Raw genomic sequence first — 12,805 nt, forward strand, 5'->3', positions numbered from 1 at the left:
ATTTCATATGGTCCACTACATCATTTTATATGGTCTGCCACATCATTTTACATGGCCCACTACATCATTTTACATGGCCCGCCACATCATTTTACATGGCCCACTACATCATTTTATATGGTCTGCCACATCATTTTACATGGCCCACTACATCATTTTATATGGTCTGCCACGTCATTTTATATGGCCCACCGCTTCATTTTGCATGGCCCACTACGTCATTTTATATGGTCCGCCACATAATTTTACATAGCCCACCATATAATTTTATATGGCCCGCCACATCATTTTATATGGCCCCCCACATCATTTTATATGGTCCACCACATAATTTTATATGGCCCACCAAGTCATTTTACATAGCCCACCACATAATTTTACATGGCCCGCCACATTATTTTACATGGCCCACTACCTCATTTTATATGGTCTGCCACTTCATTTTAAATGGCCCACCAAATCATTTTATATGGTCCGCCACATCGTTTTACAGAGCCCACCACATCATTTTATACAGCCCGCCACATAATTTTATATGGCCCGCCACATAATTTTACATGGCCCGCCACATCATTTTACATGGCCCACTACCTCATTTTACATGGCCCGCCACATCAATTTATATGGTCCGCCACATCATTTTATATGGTCCGCCACATAATTTTAAATGGCCCACCAAGTAATTTTACATAGCCCACCATATAATTTTACATGGCCCACCAAGTAATTTTACATGGCCTGTCACATCATTTTACATGGCTGACTACATCATTTTATATGGCCCGCCACATCATTTTATATGGCCCGCCACATCATTTTATATGACCTGCCACATCATTTTATATGGTCCACCACGTAATTTTGATAACTGGCATATGGCCCTCAATGATAACTGCGATGTGGCCCTCGATGATAACTTCGATGTGACCCTCACTGATAACTGCGACGTGGCCCTCACTGATAACTGCGACGTGGCCCCCAGTGATAACTGCGATGTGGCCCTCAGTGATAACTGCGAGGTGGCCCTCAATGATAACTGCGATGTGGCCCTCACCGATAACGGCGATGTAGCCCTCATTTATAACTGGCATGTGCCCCTCAATGATAACTGGCAAGTGGACCTCAGTGATAACTGCGATGTGGCCTTCGATGATAACTGCGATGTGGCCCTCAGTCATAACTGCGATGTGGCCCTCAGTGATAACTGCCATTTGGCTCTCAATGATAACTGCCATGTGGCCCTCAATGTGGTCCACAGTGATAACAGCAATGTGACCCTCAGTGATAACTGCGACGTGGCCCTCACTGATAACTGCAATGTGGCCATCAATGATAACTGCAATGTGGCCCTCAATATTAACTGTGATGTTTTCCTCAATGATAACTGCGATGTAACCCTCAATGATAACAACGTGGTCCTCAATGATAACTGCCATGTGGCCCTCAATGACAACTGCCATGTGGCCCTCAATGACAATTGTGATGTGGCCCTAACTGAAAACTGCGATGTGGCCCTCGATAACTACCATGTGGCCCTCAATGATAACTGCGATGTGGTCCTCGATAATAACTGCCATGTGGCCCTCAATGATAACTGTAACGTGGACCTCAATGATAACTGGCATGTGGCCCTCAGTGATAACTGCGATGTGGCCCTCGATGATAACTGCAACATGGCCCTCAATGATAACTGGCATTTGGTCCTCAGCGATAACTGCGATGTGGCCCTCACTGAAAACTGTGATGTGGCCCTCACTGAAAACTGTAACGTGGCCCTCACTGATAACTGCAATGTGGCCCTCAATATTAGCTGTGATGTGGCCCTCAATGATAACAATGTGGCCCTCAATGACAATTGTGATGTGGCCCTCAGTGATAACTGCAATGTGGCCCTAACTGAAAACTGCGATGTGGCCCTCGATAATTGCGACGTGGCCCTCAATGATAACTGCAATGTGGCCCTCAATGATAACTGCCACATAACAGCCCAATCCGGATCCCTCAAAAAATACTCCAATGACAATTTAAATTTAAAATTAGATGAGTGGGACTGGTCCCCTGTGCTCGCGAGCAACCTGGTCGATGTCGCTTGGGATCGCTTCAAAACGGCGTTCCTAAAGATACCAAATGACATGGCTCCCGTGAAAACAGTCAGCATCAAAGCCCGCTCGGAACCATGGATGAATCCGGACCTATTAGCTGCCATAAAAGACAGAGACAGGAAATACTCTGAATACCAAAAATGTAAAACAGAAGTAGATAAACAACCCAATAATATCAACCTCAAATTACTCCTTTCAACTCTCAAAAAGCAATGCAATAAATTAAGAAATACGTCAACCAACCTGACTAAATCCTTCAAAAAAAATTACATTAACGACAAAATAGAGGAAAACACGAATAAGCCACGTGAGCTCTGGAAAATTCTCAACAACCAGCTTCCTGGTTGCAGCCAGAAACTTAAAACAAGACTCACCAACATCAGCATCAAGGAGGGTGACTCCCTCATTACAGACAAAATGGAGGTAGCTAGCAAACTTAACATCGTTTTCACCAGCATAGCCGCAACTCTTGTCAACAAGCTGTCCCACCACTCTGGTCGCTTTGGTGTAGAACACATTAAAGCCTTCTACAGAAAGCTAGGAGTATTCAACGATGATTTCAAATTAGAAATGGTCACAGCTGATGAGGTGTTTAAAAAATTGAGCGCGCTCCACCCTAACAAGGCCACCGGCCTTGATAATATTCCCTCCAGATTCCTCAGGGACTCTGCCTCCATCATTGCCCCGATCATTACGCACATAATAAACCTATCAATTAAACAAGGCCATGTACCAAAAGATTTTAAGATAGCAAGAGTAACTCCCCTCTTTAAAAAAGGAAGCAAATTGGAACCTGGCAACTACCGACCTGTTTCTATTCTCAGCTCCATTTCGAAAGTAATGGAGAAAATAGTTTATGAACAGGTCGATAGTTACCTTGCCACTAATAAACTCATGTACAAATTCCAATCCGGCTTCAGAACTAACCACTCCACTGACACATGCCTTCTCTATCTGACCGACCACATCAAACATGAGGTGGACGCGGGAAAATACTGCGGCATGGTCATGCTGGGCCTTCAGAAGGCCTTTCCCACCGTTAACCACGCTATACTGTTGGATAAGCTCAGAGCAATCGGATTTAACAAAACCTCTTGGAGCTGGATGCAATCTTACTTGGAGGGGAGGGAGCAGGTGGTAGAGGTGAACGGCACCGTGTCCCCCCCCCCCCTCTCGGTGAGCTGTGGAGTCCCCCAAGGCAGTATATTGGGACCTTTACTGTTCCTAATATACATAAACGACATGTCATCGGCATGCGACTGTGAATTGTTTTTGTTTGCGGATGACTCTGCCTTGCTGGTATCCGGCAAGGACAAGTCACAGGTGGAGAAAATCCTCAGTGCTGAGCTCTGTAGAACTTGAACCTGGCTCGCTGACAACAAGCTATCCATCCACTTGGGTAAAACAGAATCCATCCTGTTTGGGTCCCACATCAAACTTAAGAGAGTCAATGACTTCACCATAAAAGTAGGTGACAGTGTCATCACCAGGAAAGATGAGGTCACCTACCTAGGTTCCATTCTAGAGGCTAACCTTTCCTGTGATAAAATGGCAACCAAGGTAATCAAAAAGGTTAACCAACGAACGAGATTTCTCTACAGAATTTCCTCTCTGGTCAACAAAAGCACCTTGAGGATTCTGGCGGGAACTCTCGTTCAACCCTTTTTCGATTACGCATGCACCTCCTGGTACCCTAGCACCTCCAAAACCCTCAAATCTAAACTCCAAACATCTCAGAACAAGCTACTCAGGTTACTTCTAGACCTCCACCCCAGATCCCACCTCACTCCTACCCACTTCTCTAAAGTGGGCTGGCTCAAGGTGGAGGACAGAGTTAAACAACTTGCACTGAGCCTAGTCTATAAAATCCGCTACACCTCCCTGATACCGAAGTACATGTCAAACTACTTCCTTAACGTAAATGACCGCCATAACCACAACACCAGGGGGTGCTCCACTAACCACGTTAAACCCAGATTCCGAACTAACAAAGGTCTTAACTCATTCTCTTTCTATGCCACATCAATGTGGAATGCGCTCCCAACAGGTATAAAAGAAAGGGCATCTCTATCCTCCTTCAAAACCGCAATAAAAGTTCACCTCCAGGCAGCTACAACCCTAAACTAACACCCTCCCCGGATTGCTAATAATCAAATGTAAACAATCAAATGCAGATACTTTTTCTTTTTCTTATGCCTTCTGATCTCTCTCTCTCTCTCTCTCTCTCTCTCTCTCTCTCTCTCTCTCTCTCTCTCTCTCTCTCTCTATGTCCACTACTTGATGTCCATATCCCCCCCCCACTCCCCCCCCCCTCCACACCCCTGATTGTAAATAATGTAAATAATTCAATGTGATTATCTTGTGTGATGACTGTATTATGATGATAGTATATATGATAGTATATATATGTATCACGAATCAATTTAAGTGGACCCCGACTTAAACAAGTTGAAAAACTTATTCGGGTGTTACCATTTAGTGGTCAATTGTACGGAATATGTACTTCACTGTGCAACCTACTAATAAAAGTCTCAATCAATCAATCAATGGCTCTCAATGATAACTGTCATGTGGCCCTCAATGATAACTGCCATGTAGCCCTCAATGATAACTGCCATGTGGCTCTCAATGATAACTGCCATGTGGCCCTCAATGATAACTGCCATGTGGCCCTCAATGATAACTGCAATGTGGCCCTCACTGATAACTGCGACGTGGTCCTCGATAATAACTGCGATGCGGCCCTCAGTGATAACTGCAACGTGGCCCTCAATGATAACTGGCATGCGGCCGTCAGTGATAACCGCGATGTGGACCTCAATGATAACTGCAATGTTGTGAGTGCCTGCAAGTGTTGTCATGAAGTAAGGAAGAAGATGACACAACTGAGTCAGTGATCATGTTGCACAATAGTGATCAAGAACACAAATCAATAGAAATCATCGACAACATGGTCAGCTGGAAGAAGTGCTTCTACGCGTGTGACCTCCACTGACCTTGTTGGCGGAATGTTCCAAAGTTATGTTGAAGGAGAAAGATAAACAAGAAGATTGAAACTTACACAAATTTGTCGCTGATCTAGTGACGCACGCAGATAATACAATTATAATGGATGATTTTAATATCCATATGAATACCCCATCAACCCTCTGTGCGTAGCGCTCCAGACTATAATTGATAGCTGTGGTCTTACACAAATAATAAATGAACCCACGCATGCCAACGGTAATACGATAGATGTAGTTCTTGTCAGGGGTGTCACATCCAAAGTTATGATAATCCCGTATACTAAAGTAATGTCTGATCATTACCTTATAAAATTTGAAGTTCTGACTCATTGTCAACAAGCTACTAATAATCACTGTTTTAGCAGCCGCAACATTAATATTGTCACAACTACGACTCTTGCTGGCCTACAGCCTTCGGTAATGGCACCATTCCCAAATTATGTGGGCTCTATTGATAACCTCACTAACAACTTTAACGATGCCCTGCACGAAACCATTGATAGTATAGCACCGCTAAAGCTAAAAAAAAGGCCCATAAAAGGCGTACCCCACTCGGCAGTGACTTTATGAATTTCTTTAATAATAAAATTGAACTCATTAGAAAGGAGATTAAAGACAACGCATCCCAGCTTCAACTGGGTTCTATTAACACAGATACGAATGTATGTACGGCGGAAATTGCCCTCCAAAATACTTTCTGTCTTTTTGATGAAATAACATTAGAGGAACTCCTGCGACGTGTAAATGGGACAAAACAAACAACATGTTTACTTTATCAACTTCCTGGGAAACTTATTAAGGAGCCATTTGTAATATTAGGACCATCAGTGCGAAATATTATAAACGTATCACTTTCCTCTGGCACTGTTCCCCTAGCATTCAAAAAAGAGGTTATTCATCCTCTGCTCAAAAGACCTAACCTCGATCCTGACCTCATGGTAAACTACCGGCCGGTGTCCCACCTTCCCTTTATCTCGAAAATCTTTGAAAAAATTGTTGCACAGCAGCTAAATGAACACTTAGTATCTAACAATCTCTGTGACATGTCTTCATGCAAGAGGATCTCCTGCTGGCCCCACTATCGAATAGACTCCCCCAATATAATAATAATAATAATGGATTAGATTTTATATCGCGCTTTTCTATTAATAGATACTCAAAGCGCTCACAGAGAAGTTATTAACCGTATCCACTCGGCATCCATTGCACCGGTCACCCGGGGAGCGGGTAGAGGGGCCCTTCCAAGGTTTCTCGTTGTGCCCATTGGGTTGAGTTTTTCTTGCCCTGATGTGGGATCTGAGCCGAGGATGTCGTTGTGGCTTGTGTAGCCCTTTGAGACGTTTGTGATTAAGGACTATATGAATAAACTTTGATTGGTTGATTGATAGAGAAGGGACCGAGGCCCCTCCTCCACCGTACATCAGAAAAAACAGCAGTGGAAGTGGTCTCCAACTTCAGGTACCTGAGTGTGCACATAAGCAAGGACATCCCTGTCTGGTCAGGAAGGCCCCCCAGAGACTCTACTTCCTCAGGAAGCTTACGGCGAGCTGGACTTGGGAGGGCAGTCCTGAGGATCTTCTTCAACCGTGTAGCACAGCAGCTGTACGGTGGCGGAGAAGAAGGCTCTGCAGAGGCTGCACTGAAGACTGTGGGAAGCAGCCTTTCCAACACCTCAGAACTGTACAAGCAAAGATGCAGGGGGAGGGCCCTCAGCATCATGAAGGACTCCACACAACCTGCATACCAGCTCTTTCAAGGCTTCCCCTCAGGCAAGCGGCTGCAGAGCATAAGGAGTAAAACCACCAGGCTCAGAGACCACTTCCTCCCTGAATCTGTTGGACTGCTCAACGCTAGCCGGGCTCCATAGTCCCCCTCTGCTCTTTAATCCCCCTCCTTCCTTTATTCCTGACAAATGTGTTGACACACACCCGTAGGAGGGAGGATTCTCTGTCAACTGTCCGGAGTGACTAAAGTGGTGAAGCTGTGTTTTTATTTTCACTTTTATTTTATTGACATTTATATTAGTTATTAATAATGTAGTTAATTTTGCAGCTATTACAGCTTCAGCTCTTCTGGGAAGGCTGTCCACGAGGTTGCGGAGTGTGTTTATAGGAATTTTCCACCATTCTTCCAAAAGCACATTGGTGAGGTCACACACTGATGTTAGTGGAGAAGGCCTGGCGCTCATTCTCCTTCTAATTCATCCCAAAGGTGTTCTATCGGGTTCAGGTCAGGACTCTGTGCAGGCCAGTCAAGTTCATCCACACCAGACTCTGTCATCCATGTCTTTATGGACCTTGCTTTGTGCCCTGGTGCACAGTCATGTTGGAAGAGGAAGGGGCCCGCTCCAAACTGTTCCCACAAGGTTGGGAGCATGGAATTGTCCAAAATGTTTTGGTATCCTGGAGCATTCAAAGTTCCTTTCACTGGAACTAAGGGGCCGAGCCCAACTCCTGAAAAACATGGGTGGCCAAATACTTTTGGCAATATAGTGTATTTGCATTTTCTGCTCGCAGTATTGTGGGCATTTTGATGATCAACTCACTAAACAGATGCAATCCTTTGCTCACATGTTCAGTAGATCATCTTTGTTTGCACGTGATTTAGTACACACAAACCTTCAGTAGATCGGACCCCAAGTCTTTCCTGCAACAATGTCGTAGGTGCTAATATCTAACCAGGTTATTTTGCTCGTTAGGCCGCCAGGAGAAGCCAACAGATACAACTCTGAGGCCAAGATGATGAATATGTAATAAACGTAAATATTTCATGATCAAAGTCATCAATCACCGCGTTGCTATTGATGAGAAGGGACATCATCAGGAGTGAAAAGGCTCTTTGTGTGCGGGAACTGATGCGGTCCAGTTGTAGATCACGTCCTGAGGACAGCCTCAGAGGTTTTCCCTCATTGTGTTGGCCGGCTGCCAGAGAAGACGGCTCGGGAGTCCGAACCCCCGCTCTGTAGTCCCAACCCCCGCTCTGTAGTCCCAACCCCCGCTCTGTAGTCCCAACCCCCGCTCGGGAGTCCCAGACGAGTGTGTTAAAGTTCACGTCTGCCGCCTTGCAGAACACGTCTGTGTGCGGGTGAACGTGTGTGCGAGTGAACTGGGTGTCTAGTCTGCCGTGTCGTGTTCGTGCCCCCCCTGCACAGACAGGGATGACTTTGTATTTATGAGAGTTGGGAGGGTCCGTCCTTTCTTTACACTCTTCTCCTGTGGAACTAAATATGTCATCATTGCAAGGCAGTATCTGTTGCGTTTAAGGACTGTTGGTGCTACCTCTTCACAATCACAACTTTATTCTGGAACACAATTGTTCACATTTTGATTGATCCTGGGTCAGTTTTTGTTGGCTGACCCGCTTGTTCAAGTAAAATGCGTGTTATTAATCTCATCATTTCTTGGGCAATTTCTCGTGAGTGTGGTGGCTTCAAAGGAACAACCCCCTAAGGAAACATACAGACAACCAGCGTTTGACCTCATTTTCTCCTAACGACTCTTTACAGAATGGCCTTAAATCATTTTCCACCCTAAAGTTCAAGACCTCACTCGCCTGCAAATGATTTCTCACTTAAAGCTTGCTATTTGTCAAGGAAATCTATCAAAATCATAATTAAATACAATTTAATGAAATCATTTGAACAAGTCATGTCACCAAGTGATTGACTGGTGGTGTCCCAATGAGAACCTGGAAATCATTTTTATTGACCCTTGGCACGTTCCACAAGTTAAAGTTAAAGTACCACTGATAGTCACACACACACACTAGGTGTGGTGAAATTACCCTCCGCATTTGACCCATCCCCTTGTTCCACCCCCTGGGAGGTGAGGGGAGCAGTGAACAGCAGGGGTGGCCGCGCTCGGGAATCATTTTGGTGATTTAACCCCCAATTCCAACCCTTGATGCTGAGTGCCAAGCAGGGAGGTAATGGGTCCCATTTTTATAATCTTTGGTATTACTCGGCCGGGGTTTGAACTCACAACCTACCTAGCCACGACTTCTCCGGACGGACACTCTAACCACAAGGCGACTGAGCAGGCACAATCAACAATCAAGTCAAAGATTGGTGCTGCCAAACGATTAATTTGCTAAATCCAATTAATGACAGTTGAATGTGATAATATTGTTCAGCATCAATCTTTGGGGGTGCACTAATGTCCGCTTATTATAACCCACTTGTTTTGTCTGGCAACACGTGTAAAAATAGGAACTAGACATTTCTGTTCATGTTCCACACGGATGTACTTGAGTGACGGACCGAAAAGGTCAAAGTTGGCAACGATTGATGAATTGTGTGTACCAAAAATGTTTCCAGTTTGTTCAGTCAGGAATAGACACGTCAAACAGCTTCTGTAATCAAACAATCCTCTATTTATATTTATTCAATTTATTCTATTCCACTCCAATCATCTATTTATTATTTTTATTCTATTTATTCTATTCCACTCCAAACAATCATCTATTTATCATTTTTATTCCGTTTATTCTATTCCACTCCAATCATCTATTTATTATTTTTATTCCGTTTATTATATTCCACTCCAAACAATCATGTATTTATTATTTTTATTCTGTTTATTATATTCCACTCAAAACAATCATCTATTGATTATTTGTGTTCTGTTTATTCTATTCCACTCCAAACAAACTAGTATGTATTATTTTTATTCCATTTATTCTATTCCACTCCAAACAATCATCTATTTATTATTTTTATTCCGTTTATTCTATTCCACTTCAAACGATAATCTATTTATTATTTTTATTCTATTCCACTGCAAACAATCATCTATTTATTATTTTTATTCTATTCCACTCCAATCATCTATTGATTATTTTTATTATATTCCACACCAAACAAACATCTATTCATTATTTTTATTCAATTTATTATATTCCACTCCAAACAATCATCTATTTATTATTTTATTGTAGTCCACTCCAAACAATCATCTATTTATTATTTGTATTCTATTCCACTCCAAACAATCATCTATTTATTATTTTTATTCTATTCCACTCCAAACAATCATCTATTGATTATTTTTTATTCTATTCCACACCAAACAATCATCTATTTATTATTTTTATTCCATTTATTTTATTCCACTCCAAACAATCAATCAATCAATCAATCAATCAATCAATCAATCAATCAATGTTTATTTATGTAGCCCTAAATCACAAGTGTCTCAAAGGGCTGTCATATATTTATTATTTGTATTCTATTCCACTCCAAACAATCATCCATTTATTATGTGTATTCTATTCCACTCCAAACAATGATCTATTTATTATTTTTATTTCGTTTATTCTATTTCACCCCAAACAATTATGTATTTGTTATTTTTATTCTATTCCAATCCAAAATAATATCTATTTATTATTCTTATTCTATTCTACTCCAAACACTCATATATGTATTATTTTTATTCTATTCCACTCCAAACAATCGTCTATTTAATATTTTTATTCCGTTTATTCTATTTCATTCCAAACACTCATCTATTTATTATTTCTATTCAGTTTATTCTATTCCACTCCAAACACTCATCTATGTATTTTTATTCTATTCCACTCTAAACAATCATGTATTTATTATTTTTATTCTATTCCACTCCAAACAATCATCCTTTCATTATTTTTATTCTATTCCACTCCAAACAATCATCTATTTATTATTTTTATTCTATTCCACTCCAAACAATCATCTATTTAATACTTTTATTCCGTTTATTCTATTTCACTCCAAACACTCATCTATTTATTATTTTTATTCCGTTTATTCTACTCCACTCCAAACAATTATTTATTTATTATTTTTATTCTATTCCACTCCAAACAATGATATATTTATTACTTTTTATTCTATTCCACTCCAAACAATCATCTATTTAATATTTGTATTCAATTTATTCTATTCCACTCCAAACAATCATCTATTTATTATTTTTATTCTAGTCCACTCCACACAATCATCTACTTATTATGTGTATTCTATTCCACTCCAAACAATCCTCTATTTATTATTTGTATTCTATTCCACTCCAAACAATCATCTATTTATTTTTATTCTATTTCACTCCAAACCATCATCTATTTATCGCTCTCAAGCCGCATGCAGTCTCTTCAAAGTGTCCATCCATCCATCTTCTTCCGCTTATCCGAGGTCGGGTCGCAGGGGCAGCAGCCTAAGCAGGGAAGCCCAGACTTCCCTCTCCCCAGCCACTTCGTCCAGCTCTTCCGGGGGGATCCCGAGACGTTCCCAGGCCAGCCGGGAGACATAGTCTTCCCAACGTGTCCTAGGTCTTCCCTGTGGCCTCCTACCGGTCGGACGTGCCCTAAACACCTCCCTAGGGAGGCGTTCGGGTGGCATCCTGACCAGAAGCCCGAACCACCTCATCTGGCTCCTCTCCATGTGGAGGAGCAGCGGCTTTACTTTGAGCTCCCTCCGGATGGCAGAGCTTCTCACCCTATCTCTAAGGGAGAGTCCCGCCACCCGGCGGAGGAAACTCATTTCGGCCGCTTGTACCCGTGATCTTGTCCTTTCGGTCATAACCCAAAGCTCATGACCATAGATGAGGATGGGAACATAGATCGACCGGTAAATTGAGAACTTTGCCTTCCGGCTCAGCTCCTTCTTCACCAAAACGGATCGATACAACGTCCGCATTACTGAAGACGGCGTGGCGAAGTTGGTAGAGTGGCTTTGCCAGCAATCGGAAGGTTGCTGGTTACTGGGGTTCAATCCCCACCTTCTACCATCCTAGTCACGTCCGTTGTGTCCTTGGGCAAGACACTTCACCCTTGCTCCTGATGGCTGCTGGTTAGCGCCTTGCATGGCAGCTCCCGCCATCAGTGTGTGAATGTGTGTGTGAATGGGTGAATGTGGAAATTCTGTCAAAGCGCTTTGAGTACCTTGAAGGTAGAAAAGCGCTATTCAAGTATAACCCATTTATCATTTATCATAAGACGCTGCACCAATCCGCCTGTTGATCTCACGATCCACTCTTCCCTCACTCGTGAACAAAACTCCCAGGTACTTGAACTCCTCCCCTTGGGGCAAGATCTCCTCCCCAACCCGGAGATGGCACTCCACCCTTTTCCGGGCGAGAACCATGGACTCGGACTTGGAGGGGCTGATTCTCATCCCAGTCGCTTCACACTCGGCTGTGAACCGATCCAGTGAGAGCTGAAGATCCTGGCCAGATGAAGCCATCAGGACCACATCATATGCAAAAAGCAGAGACCTAATCCTGCAGCCACCAAACCGGATACCCTCAACGCCTTGACTGCGCCTAGAAATTATGTCCATAAAAGTTATGAACAGAATCGGTGACAAAGGGCAGCCTTGGCGGAGTCCAACCCTCACTGGAAACGTGTCCGACTTACCGCCGGCAATGCGGACCAAGCTCTGACACTGATCATACAGGGAGCGGACTGCTACAATCAGACAGTCCGATACCCCATACTCTCTGAGCACTCCTCACAGGACTTCCCGAGGGACACGGTCGAATGCCTTCTCCAAGTCCACAAAGCACATGTAGACTGGTTGGGCAAACTCCCATGCACTCTCAAGGACCCTGCCTAGAGTATAGAGCTGGTCCACAGTTCCACAACCAGGACGAAAACCACACTGTTCCTCCTGAATCCGAGGTTCGACTATCCGGCGTAGCCTCCTCTCCAGTACACCTG

The sequence above is a fragment of the Entelurus aequoreus genome, linkage group LG01, assembly GCF_033978785.1.
Source record: "Entelurus aequoreus isolate RoL-2023_Sb linkage group LG01, RoL_Eaeq_v1.1, whole genome shotgun sequence".
Lineage (NCBI taxonomy): Eukaryota > Metazoa > Chordata > Actinopteri > Syngnathiformes > Syngnathidae > Entelurus > Entelurus aequoreus.